The sequence below is a fragment of the Leuciscus leuciscus genome (assembly GCF_965113295.1).
Source record: "Leuciscus leuciscus genome assembly, chromosome: 7".
Taxonomy (NCBI): Eukaryota; Metazoa; Chordata; class Actinopteri; order Cypriniformes; family Leuciscidae; genus Leuciscus; species Leuciscus leuciscus.
In genome coordinates this window covers 11,224,566-11,247,391 of record NC_138731.1, presented here as the reverse complement: position 1 = coordinate 11,247,391, position 22,826 = coordinate 11,224,566, and the positions used below count along the sequence as shown (strand labels likewise).

The 22,826-nt window shown below is 37.2% G+C and overlaps 1 pseudogene across 1 annotated transcript; it reads right to left on the bottom strand.

Annotated features, from left to right (window-relative positions):
• Positions 1–620: 620 nt before the first annotated feature.
• LOC309502603 (integrin alpha-6-like) lies at positions 621–22,674 on the bottom strand (annotated as a pseudogene). The gene is made up of 20 exons (XR_014211806.1): positions 22,667–22,674; positions 19,589–19,716; positions 19,293–19,372; positions 18,891–19,152; positions 17,373–17,504; positions 17,015–17,228; positions 12,649–12,842; positions 12,474–12,568; positions 12,018–12,145; positions 11,847–11,936; positions 11,691–11,752; positions 9,782–9,951; positions 8,066–8,247; positions 6,452–6,554; positions 6,182–6,341; positions 5,323–5,424; positions 5,121–5,231; positions 4,932–5,030; positions 4,723–4,848; positions 621–1,335 (listed from the first exon to the last, which is right to left on the bottom strand). The product of XR_014211806.1 is annotated as an integrin alpha-6-like (transcript).
• Between the last annotated feature and the right edge of the window lie 152 nt (positions 22,675–22,826).

Here is a 22,826-nt window from a genome sequence, read left to right as displayed (position 1 = left end):
GATGGCAGAGTGGACTCTGCTAGGGAAAGATAAATAAATACATTTTTGTCTAACTGTGATTTTGTATGTACATTTCTGAAATGCATAACTTGGACAATTACCTCTGAGAACAGATCACTCTAAATTTGAATGTGGACTCATGTATGTTCCGTAAAGCTGCTTTGAAACAATGTGTATTGTAAAAAGCGCTATACAAATAAATGTGAATTGAATTATGCAAGTATAGTCCATTGAGCTAGCTGAGCCATCACTCACAATGCACTCTTGCAGCAAGGCATACAGAGTGTGTTGTGAATGTGACAGAAAATCCTGTGTGTGTGTGTGTGTGTGTCATTAGGTGGGAAAATGTGTGCACTTTAGCATTTAAGCTGACTTTTGGTAAAAGTCGTCAAACAAATTGTAAAAAGTAGCTCAATTTGTTGCTAGGTGCTTTTTAAAAAATCAGTTGATAGTCTGAAAAGTTGCTAGCAATTTTGTTAAATTTAGCAACTTTTCAGACTAAGTTGGCATCACTGCTTTCACGTTTAACGCCAACCAGCAGGGGGCAACAAAGCTAAAACATGCTGATTAGCAAGAAAATGGTTGGTTTTGTGAGCATTCTAGAGTTGAGTCCCATGCTGATATGTTGTCATGGGTTTTATTTTGTGTGTCTGCTCATATCTATAACTGCTCCAGTGGCATAACTGATACATTCGGTCATCAACATTTTTCAGTAGTAATGGTTTATTTTCCCGCCTGAGATTCATCTGACAGACCTCAAAACATTCAATCTAATTTACAGTTACCGAAAGACATGAAAAATGATCTTTGGGCAGTTCATGCACAGTAGGCATCTTAGTACAAAATTACAAGACAAAATAAATAAACTGCATTGTAAAATATTTACAAAGAAAATCAAGACAATCCATTCTTGGCATCTCGTGCATCTTCCAAAAATATACAAACGCTTTTTTTAAGGGGTGTCATTGCAAACAAAAAGCCCAGAGATATCCAGGCGTTAACAGTCAGTCTTTACCCTTTAGTTACCAGAAACACACGGATGTGTAAAGGCATCTTCATGTCAAACGCCTCACGGCTCACAGACCGTATAGAGTTAGACTTCCTCTGAAACTTTTCACAACCGAAGACGCCCGATGGTGCAGATTGTCCACATCAGATGCAGAGACAGTCTCATGAGTAGCTCTCGTTCTCATCCCATGTGGTCATCCATTGCTTCTTCTCAAAGGGATCTAACATGACCTTTCCGTCTTTCAAGAGACGCGTCTCCTTACGAATCCTCACCGCATGATATTTCGGAACGCTGTCCTCATATTTGGAACGTTTGAAAAATCCACACTGACAGAGAAAGAAGAAAACCTCATTAAGAATCATTTTAAAAATGGGTACATTTAAAAAAAAAAATCACTCTGAGTGTGTATGCTTTGGAGAACACTGAGAGATGGGACATGCTTGACAAAACAGGACACGTAGAAGCACATCCATCGACACAATACGAAACAAAACTGAGCTTCACACGGAAAGAGCGAAGCACGCTGAGCAACATGAGTCTTTCCCTTGCTTTGGTCAGAGCAAAGGATGAGTTAGTGAGTTAGGCCACACGTCATGCAGACACCAATCTGCTGCAGCGATCGTGTTTTACCCGGGTAAGGAGAGCTAGGCCTCAGTGGACAGTTTGTCTGAGGGCTGAGTGTGAATCTCAGCTTTGTGAATTGCGGCATCATACTCGTCCTTCTTGGCCCGCTTGAAGAAACCGCACTACAGAGGGGGCAAATTCACGGGTCATTGCAAACATGTCATGAGAAGGTTTGTACTACATTTGTACTGACACAAATGTTCATGGATTTAATATGCAGTGGCCACAAAAAGCATTTGGGCAGTAAAACCTGAATAAAAATGTGTGAATGTCATTGAATGAAAATATTAAAGCCAGTATCATCTGCGTCTCACTCATCATTTTTCCTTCATGTCTTTAATCGGGGTTTTGTGATTTTTAGTAGATGTAAGAAGATCGTTCTCAAGTTTACACAGGTGTAGAGAATTAAACTAACTATCAACATAATCCACAACTAACCCCTTGTGAAAAATAAGTGCATTTAATTGGTTTAAATGTGCACTTGTGACGTACTTCAAATCCTAAAAGTAAAAAAAACTTGCAGATAATACAAAAATAGTTAAATAAAAGGTCACTTACATTTTAATAATGTCAAATTAAACCTTTTACTTTAAAATAATTTTTTGTCATGTTTTAAAGAACTTCTTTTTCACAAAGGACACCTGATAAATCAATGTCACAATGTCATATCCATTGTTTTGTCATTTAAAACTTTATCTATCTCCTACCTATCTATCTATCTTGGAACATGACCATGACTATATATATATATTTATAGATAGATAGATAGATAGATAGATAGATAGATAGATAGATAGATAGATAGATAGATAGATAGATAGATAGATAGATAGATAGATATCGAGGCCATGAATTAAATGGATAGTTCACTTTGAAATAAAATTTTGGTATGTTGTAGCTTACCTCAAGGGCATCCAAGATGTAGGTGTCTTTGTTTCCGCAGTAGTTTCAATTTTGATATTTTTAGGTCAAACCGTTCTTGTCTGTCAGTCATATAATGCAGGTCTATGGTCACCACCTCAAAGAGCATGCACAGAGAAGTCCAAATTAAACAATTCCCCATCGTAAGTACACATTGATGGCCTAAGACACAAAACGAGCGGTTTGTGCGAGAAAACTAACAGTATTTATATAGTTTTTACCTCTTGTACACAACCACGTTCTGGCTTAGTCTGCGCAAGCGCCGGAAAGCGCCGGAAGTGATCTCTCGCGCGTGTACGTCACTCATTGTTTACACAGAGATTTCGGAAGTGTTACCTTTCACTGTGAAGATCTAAACATATTTAGACGTACAGGAAATCGCAATGGAAGACGATTTCGATATATCAACAGACAACTTGCGCAGACTAAGCCAGAACGCGCGCACACGTCACACAGCAGGATGCGCACGCGCCCTCAGATCACTTGGACATGGTTGTGTACAAGAGGTAAAAACTATATAAATACTGTTAGTTTTCTCACACAAACCGCTCGTTTCGTGTCTTAGGCCATCAATGTGTACTTACGATGGGGAATTGTTTAATTTGGACTTCTCTGTGCATGCTCTTTGAGGTGGTGACCATAGACCTGCATTATATGACTGACAGACAAGAACGGTTTGACCTAAAAATATCAAAATTGAAACTACTGTGGAAACAAAGACACCTACATCTTGGATGCCCTTGAGGTAAGCTAAAACATACCAAAATTTAATTTCAAAGTGAACTATCCCTTTAAGAATTATTTCTCGTTTTAAGTAAATATTGCACACGATACAATATTTTGTTCCCTCAATTTTATACATCGGTTTTACCCACATGTCTTGTGCGGTGCTACGTATTTTTGTGGAATCTTTCTTGAAAATTTGATTTTAGTTTTATTTAATGAAATGACATTCATTCAAGTGTACAGTACAGGCTTGTTCGCACCAAGAACGATAACTATAGAGATAACTATATTAGCGTCCACGCCTGTGATGACATAATTCTGTTTTTCTAAGTGTTTGCTTGACTGTCACTTTAAATCCTCGAGCTCATTACATCAGGATGGATTCTGATTGGCTGTCAATGTTTTTATAATTCATGAGCTGGGTAACATCATTCTGAAAGTGATTCTGACGATATCGTTTCTCTGTGCCGTTATTGTTATAGTTGTGGTGTGAACTCTGCTATTCTTTAATATTTAAAACTATATCTTTATCGTTCTCTTTATAGTTATCGTCCTTGGTGTGAACGGGTCTTAAGTCTCCAAATTCTTTTTAGGGCCATGAAAATAGTAAATACCAGAATAAATAACATTTATTAGAAAACAAAAACAAATTCAGAACAGAGAAGTCCACATACAATATGAGCTTTCTACCAGAAATACTCCTTAAAGGACAAGTTCGGTATTTTACACTTAAAGCCCTGTTTACAGATCGTATCTGATGAAATAGAACGGTTAAGATTAAAATTTGGACACATGCTCCTGTCCCGAGAATTTTAGGTTTATTTAGCTTTTGTGGACCTATTTTGCCAAACGCGTCACACCCGTGATTCTTCCGTTGAGAGCTTGAATAATAGACACTCCAGCCCAGTTGGTGGCGATAATGCACCTTTGCCAATTGCAAGCAAACCATGGGCATATCATTGAATACACAGAAGAAGCAGAAGAAGAAGCGGCGGAGTAATACCGTAAAGGTGCTGCGGTTTCACATCACGTCCTACAAGTCAATGGAGTTGGACAAAAACTACGATAAAACCTGTTGGAATGCATCTTTTTCAGCGATTTTTGAGTGAACATATCAGTGAACACCCCTGACCACTCGGTGAGTTTCACGTCTTTGTAAACGAAAGTTTAATGTGTTTTTAGGAAGGAATCTTCCAGTGCACATAGACAACCATTGTGGGGGTGGGGGGGTGGGGGGGGGAAGCGAAATAAACCTAAAATTCTCGGGACAGGAGCATGTGTCCAAATTTTAATATTAACCGTTCTATTTCATCAGATACGATCTGTAAACAGGGCTTTAAGTGTAAAATACCGAACTTGTCCTTTAAGCAACTCTTGTCCATGTGGCTGATGCCCTTGGGTTTTTGTTAGCTTTATGTTTGGGTGTGTGAGTGTTTTATTACCTTCCAGAGTAACAGAACTAGGAGAGCCAGCATCAGAATCCCAGCTAAAACCGCCACAAGAATGATCCACCAGGGAACTCCTCCGAACGGAGTCGCTGTCGTCTCTGGGAACACGGTCAGCCTCACCTGGGCATCAGACGTACAGGTGTTCAACAAATGTCTCTAATGTCACAGACTTAAATGTGTTACACTTTAGGAAACTGTGTTACCTGGGTCTCAGCATTTTTAAGGACAATGTTATTGGCGGAGACATCCAGACTTATGGAGGCTTTCACTATTATATCAAGGTAATTGTAGGACGCATAATCCTGTTGTTGAGAGGAAAACAAAACAGATTGCTTTAACAACCTCAGGCATTATTTCAAGGGAACAAAATAAGCCCTCGTCATTGTCCTTACTTCAAGGAAAGTGGAATTCCACAGCCGGGATTTTAAAACGATGACTGCAGTGCTGTCCAAGCCCTGAAGGGGGCACTTCATCTCCACACATCTGGCATCACCACTGCATGACTATGAGAAATAATAAACTTCACGTTGTTTTGGTCCAATCATTCCTAAAAATGAAAGTTCACTACAAATATAAATAACTAAATCTCATTACCAGAATCTTGTGCTTGCGTTTGTCAGTGAAGAGGGATACTTTACTCCCGTCAGATGGTCTCCTCTCCTCCAGCTCACGCTTTCTCCTGGTTGACGTCGACTCCTAAAAGAGTCACAGATGTGTCTACTTTTTGTCCATGTTTTCAGCATCAATCTCTGCCAGAAAGGTTAACTCTAAAAAAAAATTTCTTGATCTAGCATTATTTTTTATTGAGTGTTCATCAGAGGGGTCCGAGGCCCTTGGACTTTTCTCGCACTTGAATCATGAATACACACACAAACATTTTTTGAAAGGATTCGAGGAGTTTTGTGGTTGAAATTTTAAAAAGTAACAAATCCTTCCCTCGTGGGTCAATTTGACCCCCTTAGGAATTAATGGAATGTGAGGAATTCTTCTGAACACATAGAAAAAAAAGCTCAAAATTCAAACAAAAAATCTTTACCAAAATCTTTTTCATAATGTCTGTATCTGAATGCATACTGAAAGGAACTGACTTTAGGACCCAGCGGAACAGCTCATTCGCTCCATGTAGAGCTATAAGGCCGTCAAGTGGCAAGAATCATGAAATATTGTGTTATATATATGTTTTTTTCCACAAGAGGTCGGCAAAGACAAAGACCCAATGTAAGATATTTTGAGCTGAATTAAAAAGGTCATGCATGAAATTGTGAGTTATTTTGAATATAAGTTGAAAGAATGTGGGGAATATGCTTAAATTACCATTTATTTATTATGTATTGATCAAATCTAATAATTCAAAGGTAAATAAAAAAAATATATATGTGGAATCTATGTGTACCAGATGCGTTATGTTGCTGTCTGGGTCAGATGTAAACTAAGACAGGAATATATCTGGTACCTCACTCAGTCTGAGAGGGTTTATCTCTCTCTCAGGTGAACAGGTGACTAACTGCAGGCCCTTGGTGTTGATCTTCATCAGATAGGCCACTTTCTTTAGGCCACTGGATGTTTAGGGATGCAGTGCCAAAAGACTTCAGAGGCTTTCCCAAATTAATCACCTGCAAAAAAAAGAAAAAGAAAAAATCTTAGGCTAGAAGTAGTGCTTTGCAAAAATGGCTGAAGTGATATCTATAAAGGTGTATAATTCTTTAGTTATCTTGGCATTTACTCTGAATTCATATTCGATCAAGCTGCCGACTTCCTCCTCTGTCTTCATGGCACTCATGCCTCTGATTCGACCTCCAAAATAGACCTGAGACGGCTTGGCAACCCTGATACACAACAATCAGCAATCAGACACTGTATAAACATATCCGCTGACATGTGACAGGACGTTACACAACTAAGACTGAAAAAGAAAGGTGCTTAATTGTGTTGAATGTGCACTTGTGTACTTACATTTTTTAAGTATATTTAAAAAAAAAAAAACACTTGCCTGAAATAAAAGGACACTTAAGTGTACTTAGAGTACACTTTCATGATTGTTTCTTAACAATTAAGTACACTTTTAAAAAGTGTGCTTTGTAATATTGTCAAATTCAATGTTTTATTTTAAATCATTGTTTTACTGATCTTTTGTTTTGTGCACTTATTTTGATGAGTTGACTAACAAAGCATATGTAAGGTACTTGATTATAATTTTAACCTTAGTGTGTTATTTTGATTTTACATTTTAAAAGTCAATATATTTTAAATGTACTAAATTGCAACTTCATTACAGATGTGTTTTCAAATATATAAAAATATGACAACTTTCAATAGAAAGGACATACTTTGCCATCAATGCCTGTCAGCCATACACTTTAACCATATTAAATACTGTATTTCACAAAAGTAATTATGAAATTGCATAAATATATATTTAAGTCCAAGCACTCTAAAATCCAGCTAATTATATGTAATACAAATATAAACTATAATACATAATTATAATTCATTTTGCACTTTTCTTTTATATTCTTTTAAAGTATATTATTTCTGTAATAAGTGCGCTTTTTATCAGTATCCTAATGTGTTCTTTTTCAAAGGGGAGTCATTCTACTAAGTTTATGATGGCAGAGATACAGTACACTAGTAGTTATTAGCAGCTGCTTTTAACCTGGGGTTAAGTGCTTTTCTCAAGCGTACAGTGCTGACATATTGATTTCTGTATTTCTACAGCTTCATGGTAAACCCTGCTTGAGACTTCGCCTTTGAATCAGAAGCCTTGACCCTTAAACACTTTATTCCCTTCCACTTTTTGAACATTTTCTTTATTTTTATTTAAAATCAACACCTCTCTGAACTGATTTATGATGGGGAAAAGGAAAAAGAATGAGTTTGGAAAAAGGTGGATTCGAGCTCGGTTCGGTCACCACGTCCTGATATTCCTGGGTCAACATATTTTGTTGATCCTAGAACAACATTCCTGTCCGAAACTTTAGTCCTAACCCTATCCCTACACTAACCTAACCTAACCCTACCCATAACTTATCCCTAAAATCAGAGGGAAATGATAGGTGAATAACACTGATGTAGAAGCACCTAACTGTGGTTGTAAGCCTAAACTTGACATAAACTATAAACTTGTTTGGTTAACTAAAAAATGTTGGTTGCGCCAAAAGCTAAGGCCACTTGCCTTACTCTTCACGACAGTGATCTGTTATCAGACAGGTTTCTTTTGTAATTTTGTCAGGCTCATCTAGACAATGCTGTGCAGAGTGAGTGTAAAAGCCTCTGCCAACAAGGCAAGTAAATAGACACTCCGTTATGTTTACAGTGAAGGATCTAAAAATGCATTGACTCTTCATTAGATTTCTGTGCAGTAAACTGTGAGTATACCTCAGTGATGGTCTTGTTGGGTACAGTGGAGTCCAGTATTGGCACTAGTTGTGGCAGCGAGCTCTGCCGTTTGCCTCTCTTAGCACTCTGAATGGCCACAAACACCTCGATAGGAATCGCTCTGAGCTTATCCCTGATGCCTTCCTGAAAACCAGAGCACAGCAGATCCCACTCAGTCAGTGTATCGACATAACATTTCATTAATGAGAGCTTAGACAGAGGCTGAATGTCATAATAAAAGTCCCCAAATCCAACAGGAGAATTATAGGAATAGTGTGTCCAGAAATTGTAATCTTTTAACAATACTTTTATGGTGTAACTTTTGAAGCTTGAAAAATCCAGTCTCACATTCATTGTAGTTGTACAGAAAAGCACAACCATTACAAAATCCGTTATAAGTTCTCATTTTGTGTTCCACTGAAGAAAGAAAGTCATATGGGTTTGGAACAACATGAGGGTGAGTGACAGAATAAAACATTTAGGACAAATTGTTACTTTAAAGTTGCCATGAAAATTAAAATTCATCCTATCTATTTTCTAAGTGCATGTTATAACATATTGTGAATGATTAATCCGTGCATATGTTTCATTTTTTTAAAGTGTTTTGACCTTGTAATGTTCAATCAATTTGTCAGACTTCTCTCAGGTGACGAATGCAGAATTTCTCCAATCATTTAGTCTGCTTAAAGAGGACCTATCATGCTTTTTTACAAGTTCAACTTTCTTTAGTGAGCATAAAAAGGTCTGCAAAGTTAAAAAGCACAAAGCCACTCCAAAGGGAGTTATTCTCTATATCATTGAACACTGTTGAACTCCCTGAAACGTCTTGATTGTTGTCATGAGTTTTCTTCCGAGAACAAACACATCACAATATTCCCAGTTTAAATCATTCCCGCCCAAGGTATACTCAAAAAAAAAGGGAGCGAGGCCTGGTTGAGCTAAGCCGTGAGTTAAACTGTGCATCAAATCAAGGTCAAATTTGATAGCAATAGTTACTAATCGGGTGTCGGTGAACATGTCAAACTAGCGATCAAAGACTTCAGATTTTTAGCCTAGGATCATCAGAAGAATCTTTTAGGATTCAATAAATTAGTCTCAGACAGCTAAATCGTGGCCAAAATCATACAGTGTGCTTAAAGTTTTTCCTTCGTACAGACGACACCATTGTCAAAATGATCCCCATTCATACGAATCCGTGAAAACAACTAAACGAGTAATTCTGCTGCCAGGCCTTTAGATGGCGATGAAACACTATAGACTGAACACTTAATACGCATGTGCATGACATCATCGGCTTCAGAGATTCACGTTTTTGTTGTTCACATGGAGACCGTTTTCAAAAACTTGCACTTTGAAACCCGTTTTTAAAAGTTTGCGTTTTCAGGAACCCAAAACGCTGTTGTCGTGTAAATGAATGGCCAAAACAATTAAAAGTTTTACGTTTTTAGTTGAAAACGGTGTCGTGTAAACCTTAGAAAAAGGGCATAATATGGCCTCTTTAAACTCGCCCCTGCAAGCATCCAATCAACAACCGATGAACCAAGCGCCCTATACCCACATTTGTTGTTTATGGACAAAAAATATGGAATAAAATATGGAATAAAATGGAATAAATATGGAAATATATTTACAATATGGAATAAAACGTCTATCACTAAGACTTCAAAGCTTTATTTACTTGTAATCTGAGTTTGGTCTTGTAACAAGCTTTTTTGTTTTGTCCTCTTAGCTCCAGAGTGCCGGTCGACTGGAAGTCCTGATCCATCTCGTTCTTCTCCAGAAACACAACTCTAGATGGGAGACCCAGCTTCCTGCGGTGCCACTCTGCCTCCAATGTACAGGAAATGGCTGGAAAACAAACAAAAACTGGTTTAGAATGTGTGAACCTTTAGACCTCAGAACAAAGAAATGCACTTATTTACTCCAGTGAGCATATCTAGTCTTCTGTAACAGCATTATTAACACAGAATACAATTGGATTAAATCTTAAAGTCCCCCTGTGGTGAAAATCAAGCTTTTAATGTTGTTTATATGTCTATGTGGTATTTTTAATATGCTTTAAGACAAACCATGTGTAAATTCATAATTCAACACCATTGCTGAGTATTTTCTCCTTAAAACTACAGTGAACCAAAGACAAAAACACGGTTTGAAACCGCTGGTGTTTCTGAGTTTTCTCACAAACTACCTTGTAACCAATCAGATCAACGTGTGATCGTCAACGAGTGGATCTCTGAGCTGCTGTGAGTGAGTGGAGGCGGGGCTCATTTGCATATTCATAGAGCCACACATTTTTTTCAAGGAAAAAACATTTAAATATGTCATTTTGGTAGATGAGTTTTAAGGGATAAAATGATTGACTACAGGGGGACTTTGAGGCACGTTCACACTACGAACAAAAACTATAAAGAAAATGATAACTATATCAGTGTCCACTAGCCTGGGAAAACCCAGACTACTTCCGGCGAATTTTAATTCTCTCTCCAGGATAGTCTGGAGAAGAGCCCATTCAAACTCATTTCTGTGCCGCCGAAATCGCGGCACCAATCAGAAACGTTTGGGGAGGGATTTACATGATGACGACAGCGCAGCGACGCTGAAGGAGATTTCATTACAAAGATGGATGCCGCCGTGGAACATCACTCGTTCGAATCATAGACAGTATATAAACGAATCAGTTATCGCGTCTGTTTTGAGCCATTTAAACTTACCGTTTTCGTTAAAGGGATAGAGGGCGCGCGCGCATCCTGCTGTGTGACTTGTACGCAGACTGCGCGCGCCCTCAGATCACTTGGACGCGGCTGTGTATAAGAGCTAAAAACGATATAAATACTGTTCGTTTTCTCACACAAACCGCTCGTTTCGTGTCTTAGGCCATCAATGTGTACTTACGATGGGGAATTGTTTAATTTGGACGATGGGGAATTGTTTTAATTTGGACTCTGTGCATGCTCTTTGAGACCGTGACCAAAGACCTGCATTATATGACTGACAGACAAAAACGGTTTGACCTAAAAATATCAAAATTGAAACTACTGCGGAAACAAAGACACCTACATCTTGGATGCCCTTGAGGTAAGCTAAAACATACCAAAATTTAATTTCAAAGTGAACTATCCCTTTAAAACCGGAGCAAAGAACAACACTCGAAGCATACGTCATCTCCTTCATCGATCTGACTGGTTTTATGACTATCCAATTGCGCCCAGAGGAATTTGAGCTACGTCGGTTGGTGACGCCCCTTTGGAAATGATTTGTCTACATAGCTTCCCCAGACCCTATACTCAGTTTCAACTGAGAAGGGTCTGGTTTTAACCAGGCTAAGTGTCCACACCAATAGACGATAAAAATATATTACAGTATAAGCGCGCTCTACCGCTTTAAATCCTAGAGCTCTTTAAAGTCCCTTTGATTTCTGATCGACTGTCAATGTTTTTATGGTTCATCAGCTAGAAAAAAAACATAGTTGTAGACTGATTCCAACTTTATAGTTATCGTCCTTGGTGTGAACGGCCCTTTAGACTAAACAATAAAAAACTGTAATAGATAAGGAAAGTTTCTCATTATAAGAGCATAAACAGACTTACTGATCTTAGGGTTGTAGGTGTGAGGGTTTGCTCTATATGTGAAACAAGCTTCCACAGTCAAGCTGTGAAGAAACACAAAATTATCTCAAAATGTTCAAAATGTCAAGCACATCTATGAGCGATGCTTTCTAAGTTCTTGTTTTGTCAGTATCTCACCAAATACTGTTGCCACACGTTTTCTTCATCAAGTCAATTTCCTTCGGTGTCACCTTGATGTCTTGCTTGATGCTAATAACCGCTTTGGACCTGAACACAAGACGGATGTTGTTATAGCATCTCAAAAATCTCCAGGTAACAACTTTGATATTAGAAGTGACCTATCAGCACCTGTAAATAAAAACTGTGTCAGAGAGCGACCCAACGGCGAGATCAGGGTACGAGTTCTGATCCAGGTCCATATTTCCGGCCAGAGAATAGCCAAACATCTTAATATTGTGCTGTTTGCCCTCCAGTATCTGCATGATAACATTGGATGTCTTAGTGTTTGTTGATAAAGGCTTTATTCATTTGTTGAACACACTGTGTATAGACTAAAACCATATTTTGTTTTAAAGGTCACAGAGTTAGTACAAAGTTACATCAGAAGAATGTCAAAACCAAAGTACAATCAGATGTTAAAATATGTAAGTATCAATTTTTTTTCACCAATGTTTTATCCTGAAAATGGAAAACCTTTTAAACTGAATAACACTGGAAAATGAATCAATTTCTCACTGATGTGTTCCATTAAAATGGCAGACAGAAGAGAAAACGGAGAGAGACAGAAATTGGAGAGTGTCTAACCTGAGCTGGTTTGGTATTGATGCCGTCAGCAGACCCGTGGTAGATGTACACACTACCAAACCCTGAGTCTGCATATGGAGCTCCTACTGCAATATCTGAGAAGCAAGCAGGAAGAATATTAAACAACCTCGAACCTGAACAAACCAAAACTAAAAAATCAACTCCTGCATCCAACCTTCAAAAGAATCCAGATTGATGTCTCCAATGTTCTCCACAGCCAGTCCAAACATGGAGTCTTTGGTTCCGTTCAGGCGAGTCGGAGTGACGTCCTTCCACCTTCCAGCTTTATTGATGTAAACGTACACAGCTCCACCCACCTCCTCGTCTCTCTGGTAGAACTGGGGTGCACCAACCACAACATCCTGCCAACTGGAGGGACAATACACATGATTTAGCTGCCCACCCTTGTGAAAAAGTACAGAGCCCCTAAATGTCAAGTCAAGTCAAGTCACCTTCATTTATATAGCGCTTTTAACAATATAGATTGTTTTTATAAAGCAGCTTTACAGTGATAATAGGAAATTAAAGTAACAGAGATTGTTTTGGCTTTACAGCAGCTCTAGAATAAAGTTATTGTCCAGATAAAGTTAGTTTTTGATTGATTCACTTCCATTGCAAAGATCATTAGTTATTAACTTAGGGGCCGGGCAACTTCCCCGATACAAAACACATTGTTGTCTATGGTGTAAATATGAATTAAACCAAAGTAAAGAAGATCTTGAAAGGCCAATATCATACAATTTATCTAAAAGAAGATAATGATCAACTAAATCAAAAGCTTTGGTTAAATCAATAAATATGGCACCAGTTAATTTATTAGAATCGAAAGAAGATGTAATATCATTGGTAATTTTTAGAAGAACGCTTGTTGTAGAAAAATTTGGTCGGAAGCCAGACTGAAAAGGAGATATAATATTGGAGTCATTAAAATACTTTGATAATTGATTGAAAATGATTTTTTCAAATATTTTCACCACGCTATTAATTATTGAGATTGGTCTATAATTATTAATGTCATGTTGATCACCGTTTTTATACAATGGAGTAACTCTGGTACGTTTCCAAGATAATGGAGTAGTGCATGTTGTCAGTGATAAATTCAATAAATCAGACAACCAGGACATGTGAGGCCATTTTCAGAAACTTGATTTCCAACCCATCTGGGCCTGCGCTGCTATCTGAGTCTAAACTGTTGATAACCTGCTGAACTTCTACAGGACTGATGAGTCTAAAGGAGAAGGAGTTTTCACAAATATGATTAGGAGTATTAAAATTTGAATTGAAATCAGAAGAATCAGAGGGTATAGGACTACCTTTGGTAAAGTATTGATTAAATGCATTGGCAATTTCAATGGAATCATCAACAATTTCGTTATTTATTCGTATGAAATTAGTTTGTTTTTTGGATGAAAAATTTGTTAAATTATTAATTCTATCCCAGAATATTTTGGGATTGTTATAATTTGTTGCTAGACAATCCTTAAAATAATTTGCTTTAGCATTTCGCGTTTTTGTTGTACATATATTCCTCAACTTCTTATAAGTATCCCATTCTGTAGAATCCCCTGTTGAACGATATTTTCTCCAAGCTCTATCTCTATCTTTGAAAAGATTTATTAAATCGCCATTTATCCAAGGCAAGTGTCTTCCCTTAACTTTGATTATTTTCCAAGGTGCATGTTTATCAATAATTTTGGTGACTTCTAAATAAAAATAGTTCCATGCATCTTCAACAAAAGGGATTAACTGAAATCTATCCCAGTTGATGTTAGTCATGTCCTGGATAAAGTGTTCAGAATTAATATTTTTTGATTGTCTGGCCCTAATTAATTTTGGAGGTAGTCTAGGTATGTTTATTTTCCAGACACAGTAGATCATAGAATGATCGCTAAATGAGTCTGGCAAAACTCCAGATGAAATAATCCTATCTGGATGTGTGACTAGGATCCAGTCTAGCAAGGATGATGAGTTAGAATCCTTTCTGGTGGGTTCTGTTATAAGTTGTGTTAAATTTGAACTACTAAATAAATTACGATCGTACCTGCATGAGCCAGCTAACCAGTTATTATTAAAATCACCCAAAAGTATCATTTCAGTGTGATCATCAAGGGAATTAATAGTTGATATAATACCTTTAGTGGATTCAACCGGAGCTTTTGGGGGTCTATAAATATTGCCTATTATTAATTGTTTATTTTTATGAAGAATTATTTTAACAAATAAAAATTCAAAATACAGGGGATTCTCCTTTGGTGTAACAAGTTCTAAGACTAGAGTTGAGGAAATATATGTAGCCACTCCTCCTCCTCTAGAATTACGATCAGCTCTGTATAAGACATAATTGTCAAGTTTTATATCATCATCTGATCTCGTACTATTGAGCCAGGTCTCGGAAAGTGTGATTACTTTAGGTTTATTATAAGTAAGCCAGGCTCTTAAAAGGTCAATTTTGGGTAGTAAACTTCTAATATTCAGATGAATGATATACATACCTTTACTGATGTTCATAGTACAGTTTTAATATGACAGTAAACAAACAGTCCGACAGACGAAACATGGCAATAGCAAGGACTAGCTGTAAAAAGGTAGAAAAGAGAGCTTATACACTCATTCACATGTACACACACATTTCTACATAAAAACATAATCTAAACAAAAAACAAAACAAAAAAAATAATAGGAAATTAAAGTAACAGAGATTGTTTTGGCTTTACAGCAGCTCTAGAATAAAGTTATTGTCCAGCTAAAGTTAGTTTTTGATTGATTCACTTCCGTCGCAAAGATCATTAGTTATTAACTTAGGGTCCGCTTACACAACACCGTTTTAACTGAAAACAGAAAACTTTTAATGTGTTCTGGCCACTCAACTACTTACTTTGAAATAAGTAATAATAAATGGACCTTTTCAAAAATAAAAATAAATATATACAGACTTTTGTGTGCGCATGAGAAACATCCGTGAATTGTGAAAGAATGGTTGGGAGGAGCATGAAGAATCATTTTCACACATGAATTAGCACCTCTGAATCCAGACCTTAAAATCATTGAAAGTCTTTGTCTATAAAAGATCAAAAATTGATGCTTGTCTTGATGGAAATAAATGTTGTGATGTTATTTCCATCAAGAGGTGCATCAGTCTTTGGTCAAGATCTTGTATTGACTATGCAAGAATCCAGCACTCTGTAAAGTCTCCTCCAGCACATCCCAAAAACTTTTAATGAATGGAAGGTCTGGACTCAGAGGAAATGAGTCATGTGTGAAAATGATTCTTCATGCTCCTCCCAACCATTCTTTCACACGTTGAGCCTGATGAATCCTGACATGGTCATCCTGGAATATGGCCATGATGCGTCTTCCTACATGGCTGTTTAAGAAATGAAAATCTACACACTCCATCAATTAGGGCTAGAAGAACAGTTGCCAAACATATAACATGCTAGAAACTTAATATTCACTGTAATAATGATCCAATCATAGACTGTTAAGCACTTGCCTATTTAAATCCAAACAATTACATTTTTTTTAAAGAATATACTTAAGTGCAAACTGAGTGCAATGTTTTTAGACACTTAAGTACATGTTATGTACAATTAAATGAAAATGTATTATAGTTTAAATGTATATTAAATTCAATTAGCTGAACTGCAGAGTTCTTTTGAGCCACTTAAGTAGGATTTAAGTACATCTTTTAATAATTTCAATTTAATAAAGTCTCTGAAAAAAGATTAAAGTGTACTGCCAAATGTACTGAGAAGCATTTATGGTAAACTAAGATATAGTTTAAAATACATACTAATTTCTTTTGAAACCTGTAGGTCAAGTATTTAATTATATTTTAGATGAAACATTTATAATCATGAATTTACAATTCAGCACATTTAAAATATATGAACTTTAAATTTGATATAAAACACACACTAGTTAAATAACCAAATACTTCACATGTGCTTTTGTATGTTAGTCAACACATCAAAATAAGTGTATACTTCTTTAAAACATGACAAAAGATGGTTAAAATAAATTATTTAAAATGTACTTTAATGTAAAAATTTTCATTTGACATGGCACTTAATAAGTGTGTTAGGAGACACAGTCATGAAAGTGTACTCTCTTTAAGTACACTTAAGTGGCCTTTTATTTGATTAATATTATATTATCTGCAACTATATATATTTTTAAAACTATACTTTTAAGATTTGAAGAGCACTACAAGTGCACATTCAATACAATTATTGGTAGGATTTTATTTTACAGTCCCGTTTCGCATGAACATATGTACTTATTGTAGTAATGACACTAACCGGGTAATAACTAGGTACTAACTCTGAACCTACACCTAAACCTTAACTTAACCCATGCAATTACCTTATATTACTCAATTCTTTCTTAGGTAAGAACACTGTAAGTACACATACTGTAAAATAAAGTGCAACCCAATTATTGAGATTGAGCAGACTTCGTTTTCACAAGGGCACTCACAATCTACCCACTCCTTTTCATAATAAACAACATTTATTTTCTACAGATCTTGTATCCCTCACCCATCTCCATTTAGGTCCACCACAGCAACATCATATCCAAACGAGGACGCGAGTCCTGGTCCTTCCAGAATGTGTTCAGACATGAGCATGGTGGAGGCTTCTTCTTGCTTGCGCAGAAACACCACTGCACCGCTGTGATTGGCTCTCGGCGCTCCGGACACGATGATGAGTTTCCCTTTTTCTGTGATACTGTGGCCGGAATCCAGAGAGAATCCTGTGCATATGCAAGATTCAGTGTCACAAAAAGCATGAGCATCAAAACACACATTCACATTCACAGACACACACACACACACACACACACACACACACACACACACACACACACACACACACACACACACACACACACACTCACCTAAGTAACTGTTGGCTGGTACTGGCACTAGACTTGGATCAAGGCGGTTTTCATCCCCGACCTCATAAGGACCATCATCAAACAAGCCCATTTCCAGCAGAGTGTTGTTCTTCTGCTCGACGCGCACTATACCTAGAGAACAGATGTGATGGGGTGAGTGCTAAACGACAAGATTAATGTGACACAGGAAAACAAATGAGTTCTGGTTATAAGAAACATGTATTTAATTGTGCAAATTCCTGCGGAAAAAAAAAGTGGTTAATTGTATTGAATGTGCACTTGTAATACAAATCTTGAAGTATATATTTTTAAAAACTGTAAGGTAGATAATGTAATATGTATGAAATTAAAGGCCATTTAAGTGTATTGAAAAAGAGAATAGTGTCATGACTGTTTCTGATCACACTTTTTTTTCTTATCACACTTTTAAACAGTGCACTTTGTAATAATGTCAAATTAAAAGTTTTATTTCAAAGTCATTTTTGAAAAGTAATTTTGTCATGCTTTAAAGAAGTACACTTATTTCAATGTGTTGACTAACACTACAGAACATGTTAAATACTTGATTGTAACTGTACGGTGTTATTTGCTATTTTATTAAAACATATTTTTAATGTACTAAGTTTTAACTTCATCATTACAAATGTGCAATTACATATATTTTTAAATACATAGCATATACATTTCTATAGAAATGACATGAAAGTATATTTCAGTTAACCTTATAATATATACTGTGGGTATCAAAAGCACTCAAAAGTTCAGCTAATTGCATTTAATATAAATTTAAACTACAACACATTTTCATTTAATAGCAATTAACATGCTATTAAGTGTCCAAAAGCATTACATTCATCTGGCACTAAAGTACATTCTTTAAAAGTGTATTATTTCTGTAATAAGAACAAGTTACACTGGAATAAAACTGTGTGAATTAAGAAAATAGTTAAAGAGAAATGTTGCAGTGCTCCTCCTCACCAGTGGGGGTCCCTATGCATTTAGAACATAAGGCATATAAATGCATATAAAATGTAAGTAAAGACACTGACTATTTTTATTGATCACTCCATCATAATAAATAAATGGTAGCAATATGATCATGGTCATGAGGTAAGACCATGCAAACAATGACCAGTGAGTCACTTCTGACCTGCTCTCAGCCTCATTCGACACACCCAGACCACACACAGTCTGTTCAATAACGCCTGATGTGTACTCTGCTTTGTTCTGTGAGTATTTCTGTTAGATAACCTGTACCTTTTAACGTTTTGATGGACAGAATGCACGTTATTTTTCAGTTTCACAGTTGACCAGACTTTATGCCTACAAAGTCTGGCTGTATGAGGCTACTTCTGGTCTTCTATACCTCAAAGTTACCACAGAATCCTATCAAACGTGTGTGTGTGTGTGTGTGTGTGTGTGTGTGTGTGTGTGTGTGTGTGTGTGTGTGTGTTTCAACATCGCTCCTAAAGCACACAAAAACACAATTTTATGTATTGCATCAAATGTCATTCCTACCTTTCCAGTTGTACGCCCCTGGCGCTCCAAAGATGTCATAATGGTAGTCTTTAGTGAAGGTGGCAGCCAAGCCTTGCTAACAGGCGCCGAATCGTTCATGACCCCGAGTGTGGCCGTCACAGAACTTCCAGTTCCCCCCATCCTCGTCTGATTGGCTGTCGATGCTCAGGTCTTGACTGAGCATGTAGCAGCGTCCAGTGATGTCACGCGCCTCCTGGGGTGTGTTCGGGAACAACAGACGCTGGTAGCGATGGGCACATGTCTGACACAGAAAGAAAGATAAAGTACGTGTCATTGTGACATTGTGTGACACAAATAATAAATCTAAAATGTCAAAATGATGACAATGTAACTGGAAGTCAATTAATGGTCCATTAGCATTCAACTCTGTTCTTGACGTACCACAATCTTGCCTCCAGGTCCTTGGCTCTGAACCGTTACACCCATCCACTGGTTCTCCTTATTCTCCACAAGAACATCAACTGTGAGAGTCACCGTGAACAGAAACCAAGTCACGATTAGAATTTCAAGATCTATCAGAAAATCCTGGCACTGCTGACTAGATGAGCATTTAAACCAATAAAACAAGAAATTATATTCACGATAGCAGTCATCTACTGCGCCTGGATTCTCATGTGATATTGTTCAATCTCGGGTACACAGATTTTTTGAAGCTATAAGATGATTTTTCTGCTCACCATCATTGTCAAAGTCCACTCGAGTACAGTCATCAGGATGGGTGGTGATGTCACAGCTGTACAACCCACCTGTGATGTTTGCTCCCTGATTGGATAAAGCCCTGGCTGTGGGAGCACCAATCAACAATCTGTACAAAAGAAAGAAAGCAAGAATATATGAATATATATATATTTATTGAAAAATATTGACTATAAAGATAAAAATATAATTAAAACAGACTATTTATGATATGCATTTTTTGCACTTGCTAGAATATTGCATCATGCTAATACAGTATATGTCTACTGGAATTAAGGGTGTTGCAATATACTGGTACTGACAAAAACTGTGATATTTAAAACTTAATTACTGATACATCACATATTCTAATATCATAAATAAACCAGCGACAAGTAACTATCTGCTTGATCCTCCAACACAGTAGGTGGCGGTATTGCACATGTCGCTGGTTGTCACTCATCATAAAATAACAAAAAAGTCGACAACGCAGTGGCTGCATCCGAAATCGCATTTCCCTACTTTATAGTAGGTGAAAAACAGTATGTGACAAAATAAGAATGTCCAATTTCACCATACTCACAAAAGAGAAGCAAAAAAGTACCCTGATGATGCCCTCTCACTATTTCGAGTGAGATTCTGAAGTGTGCATACGATGGACACGTTACTTTCCCATGAGGCCACAGGAGAGGATTTATGATTGGAGGAAAAACGAATACAAACATTTCGGACTCAGTGTGCAACCTTAAGCTACGCAGCTTAAGATCCTTGCACACTGAGTCCGAAATGTTTGTATGCGTTTTTTCGTATTCGTCATTCGGTGGCTCTGAATTGTCAAAACACCTCTCAAAATGCTTGCATTTTGAATGCGAATCCAATTATTTTTATGATGGACAAAAGTGCACCCAAATATGCATACCATTTATTATCTGACTTATTTGTAAGTGTGAACTTGTGAAATGGTTATCAGGAGGTCGGGTCAAGGAAAAGTTCAGGAGTGTGGGAGGCGTGCGTCCGTGACCTTGGTCTGGTTCTTGCCTGTTCGAAGTGGTCAGTGGACAGATGGTCTTTCGATTTTTTTATTCCCTTACCAGCCCGTGCGTCCGACTAAGAGCTTCGGGCTGGCTCGGTTCGGTCTTTGGTTGCGGCGCACGCTAGCCTGGGAAAACCCAGACAACTTCCGGCAAATTTAGATTTGCTCTGCAAGTAGTCTGGCAAAGAGCTCATTCAAGGCCATTTCCATGCCGTGGAAATCGCGGCACCAATCAGAAACGTTGAGGCGGGCTTTACACGATGACGATCGCTCTGATTGGTTTTAGGTCTAGCCTATCCAATTGTGCTCAGAGGCATTTGAGCGACGTCTACTCCGTTGGTGAAGCGCACCAACTTTTAAATGCAGCATTATTATATTCAAATTGCAAACACATGAGGACAGTCTCCATGAAAGACCCACTGGCAGATGAACATGCTACTACATTTCTCTCCGAAACGGTAGGAAATTAAATTCGATTTAATAGAGGATTTTATCTGTGACAAGATGATTGACAGGGCAGTTTACATGACGGGATGAACGCGACAGATCCGTCCGATAAAGATGATGAAGTAGTATGTCCAAAAGTTGCCTACTTTTTTGCTACACATTCAAAAGTAAATACATTTTCTTCACAAAAAGAGTATACTTTTATGGCGTAGTGTAACAAGGCGAATTGGGACGCAGCATATGGCTTTACACATGACGATCGCTCTGATTGGTTTTTGGAGTTTTAGGTCTATCCAATTGCGCCGAGAGGCATTTGAGCGACGTCCGTTGGTGACGCCCCTTTGGAAATGATTTGTCTATGGAGCTTTGCCAGACCATAACTCAGTTACTACTGAGAATGGTCTGGTTTTAACCAGGCTAGGCGCACGCCCTTCTCACCTTCAAATGTATGTATGTACGTATATATATACAAATACAAAATCATAATTACATTACATTTTACATTACCATAATTACATTTTCACTCTGGAAATGTAAAAAGACAGACATAAAGATAAAACATAATTTGGTTAATTTCTGACATGTGCAATAGATGGACTAACATAGAAATTATATCATAGCCTAACCCAAAGCTTTGGTACACAAAATAAATAAATAAGTAGATATATTATACATAAATATGTTCATATATACCATCCAATACATGTGGTCTTAACAACAAATATTCATAAAAACTTTATTAAGTTAACACTCATGATAGATTGATGAAGTATCTCATAACCCAGAGCTTTGGCACAAAAGATAAATATATTAGTGAATTGTGTATTTTATTTTATATTCATGTCAACCTCACATCATTCAATACACTGCCTAGCCCTAGAGTAATGGATTAAAGGAACTGTTTGTGCTCCTTACTTTCACAATGATATATTTCTTCAATTTCTCATTAAAAAGGATCAGGATATTTCTATTTCAAACAACATTCCACACGACGATCGATGGCCGTGACGTTATCGATATCGTACCCCACCAGGGAAACACATTCTTTTCAAATGTAAAATATAATTGATTTATAACACTCACATACGATCTTGGTTTCATATTCAGGCTGATTATATACATTTATACCCAGTAATTTATTTTTACATAATAATTTTCCCTCTTGAGGCACTTCCATCGGAAAACAACATTCCACACGACGATCGATGGCCGTGACGTCATCCGATGTCGTCGCCTCGAGGGAAGTAGGCCTACATCATTTTATTATTATTTTTAACTAGGCTACATATCAAATTCAAAACAGTATTTAAAATTAAATACACTTTTTCTCACACTAACATTGTTAAACACGATCCTGGGTACATGTTACTATTTCACAATTGTAACCAGAAATCGATTTTATATTAGCATTTTCCCTCGTGAAATGTTGTTTCATGGTCTCTCCAGTCGAGGAGAGAGTGACCTACTTACACAAAAACTTAGAGTAACTCATAAATTAATTTTCATCAAACATCTTTTACACATCTGTTACTGATCATATACTTACAATTCGCTGATTAATATTGTTGGATTTGACTGTTTTAAGCAGAGTGCGAATTACCCCACCATAATTGGGGGGTACTGGCTGCTCCTTCACTTCTTCTATGACCATCATGGTCCACTACCATATCAATCCCTACCATGATCGGCAAGTGCAACATGTGTTGTGCAACACACATACAAGGTCTAAACATGCGACAAACTGATAATCAGTAGGCTAC